We start from the raw sequence: 3,127 nt of genomic DNA on the forward strand, positions 1-3,127 counted from the left end.
AAAGCTTAACTTAACCCTGGATCCATAAAGGACATTGTATCATTGTTTTTAACAGGTTTAGTCGTTGTTGTTGTTGTTATGATGAATTGGGTGAATATGAGTACACAACAACAACAACAAAGCCTCTTTGTGCCTTTGTGCTTTTATGTCATTTCATATTAAGTCCAACTCTATCTAATAAATATCTTGAAGTGTTTTTTAAAAAAAAAAAGTGTGACTCTCGTGTCTGAAGTGACAAATTTTACCGGTAGAAGTGGTTCTAAACTTAAAAGAGGAGTCTAGTGTGAAGTGATGGCTTTTGCTACAGCTCCTCTACCAGAGCTGGCAGAAAGGGACACCACAGGGGTACGTTAAAACCGGTTCAGCTCAAGGCCTTCCAACAAAGATGTCGCCATGTTTTCCTGTCTTCAAAAATGTCACCAGCGCGTCTTGGGACTCATTGATATGTTATAACCTTCATTACCGTCGTCTCCAGGGTGCGGCTGGCTGCCTGTGGCGTCCTGGGCATTGTTATGTGTAAATGCCGCATGAATACATTTTCAAAGTAAAAGCGATGAGCTACCTGTTCCCAATCACACACTCTGAGTAATGGCTCTCGTTGACATGTTGTACGGTTCCCTGTAGGCTTTGTGCAACACGTCCATTAACATTCTGCCGTTCTGAGCAGTTTGGGAACGTCTCAGCGAAGTGTTGCAGCACTTTGGCCAAAAGTACGAGAGAAGAATGATCCTCATTACTGGTTAAAAAATACTCTGTAAGCACTCAGTAACCCGTCGCCCACTCTGGACTATTTCCAGGTGATGCAGAGTGAGCGTTTGAGTGACAGCCTTTAATTAGAGCTACTCAACCAGTGCTTATTCCTGCGTGGCTTTGTGAGCGCCGAGTGTCACTGCTTGTCTCGAGAAGCTCAACCGCTGGTCGTCTAAAGAGGACCTGCAGGAGCAGATGATCGGTCCCGACGATCCGCAGAAAAACGCCAGCGCTGCAGAAATACCACGTCCTAATGGGATAAATGCTCTAATTAGCTGCTGGAGAGCAGGTAGCGGCAACACTGGACACGAGCAGAAACAAATGGTTTGGAAGAAGCCCCGAGACAAGCGGCGGCTGCTGTGTGCACTCAGCTGAAATAAATGAGCTCCTGAGGAGACCAAACAGCGGCTGCAGGGAAGGTTTGTCTGCAGCAATTAGCTCGGCCCACCTTCAATGAAGACGTTCAGCCAGAAAATACTCAGCGCTTTGTGGGGCCTCCTGCAGGTGATGCAAACTCTCGCGATTTATCAGGAGAAGCTAAAAAGTTACACGTGGTTTGATTAATCAGAAGAGCAGGTGAGCTGGTGTGCTCGAGCTGCAGCAAGCTAGAGATGCATGGAGAGATTTGAGAAGAATCAACAGTGTGGAGTTACATCAACGCTGTTATAAAGGCAGGATGGAATGATTTTCATGACAAAAAATTATTTTTTTAGAGTTAAATTTACCAACCAGATGATTTAATTGTGCTGACTTCACATTAAAAAGGCTGCAGATTTACCCAAGATGCATTTATGTCTGATTTGACACCTGCTGGCTGTCACGTGATTTGACTAAAAGTGTTGGTATTGTCCTTTAAAGAGAGAAAACACGCTCCTTTCTTCTAATGAAACCAGGTGAGCACCAACCTGTCTGACTGCTCCACAGTCAAGGCAGCCTCAACACCGGCTAGAAAAGCTCTGCTGGTGGACGACTACAAAATAAAAACCTCCGTCTCCAACTCTTTTAACGCATTCAGCACGTTCACTGCTCACTGCTGAGGCCTCCAGCTGCCTGGTTTCACTTTAAACGATTCTTTTTTTCTCCGTTTCTCGTCCTGTAGATCTAAATAGTTTAAATTATGTTTATTATTTATTAAAACGGTTTGAATTTGAAGCCAGAATCCCAGCTTTTGTGACGAGGTTTCAGCTCAGTGTCTCTGACTTGACGCGCCTCTGGAACGGCAGATGCGGCGGCTGCGGTGCGCGCGCATAACGTCAGCGGCGGAGACGTGCGTGAAGCTGGCGAGACTAAGGAGCACCGTACCGGATGTTGGGCTGCTTTAGCTACAAAATAAAACAAACTGTGACATTGTTGTCGTCTGTGCAAATGGTAAATAGAGTTTATATTTGCTTCATTATGCAGTAAACACGTGGAATTGAGTTAATAGCCCACATGTGCATTTGCAAATTAAATGTAAGCATCATTTTTTTCTTCTTTTTTTATGTTCTAACATTTTTTAAATGACAATTAAATTATAGATGAAACTTTAAACAAATGAAGAAGTTGGGATGGTGGATGAGGGAGAAGATCTGAGCTCATAGAAAGTTTAAAGGAGAAGAAATGCATCATATTTCTTTTCTGTTCTGTTTTTAACCCTGAATTTAATATTGACTGCATTCATTCCTGCATCATTAGAAGCTGCACAGTTTGCTTTAACACTTCCTTTACTTGTTATTTACACACATCTGTAGTTAAACACTCATTTAACTCCTTTAACCTATTGCTCTTGTTTAAATGCACGTTTGTTTTGTTGTGCAAAGAAAAAAAAAGTGTCAGATTCGTTCATATATTTGGTTTGCATTTAATCTTTCTAAGTTGCATGTAGCTAGTTGTGCTATTTTTAGGCTTTTTGTTCATTTTCTATTTGACCACAGGTAGAAAAACGGTCATATCTCACTGGTGCAACAGCAACACAGCAAAACTTACATATTACCAATATTTTGTGTATTTATGAAACTCTGTATGATATGATTTATATCTACAGAATCTGTGCCATAACAGTGTGTTTTACTCATGGATTAATTTGTGCAATATCTATGTTCTCCTATGTAGGAAGGAGTCAGAGCATTATTTATTTTGTTTACTTACATTCCTGTATGTTTGCTCTGCTGAGGGGTTCATTTAATTATCTAATTCTATTCTTTAAGTAATTTTGTTTTGGAAAACCCACATCATTTGGTTGAACTGGGTCTCCATGATAGGGACTTTCCATAAAGATCTAAATCACAGGACAAATAAAACAGGTATGTGTGCCCCACGAAGCTGGAGTCAGGTTGAGACTTTTATTTTGAAAGCTGCTACCGGCGCCGCTGCTGCTCGTCGCCGCTGACTTGACGCG

The sequence above is a fragment of the Stegastes partitus genome, unplaced genomic scaffold, assembly GCF_000690725.1.
Source record: "Stegastes partitus isolate 25-593 unplaced genomic scaffold, Stegastes_partitus-1.0.2 Scaffold298, whole genome shotgun sequence".
Lineage (NCBI taxonomy): Eukaryota > Metazoa > Chordata > Actinopteri > Pomacentridae > Stegastes > Stegastes partitus.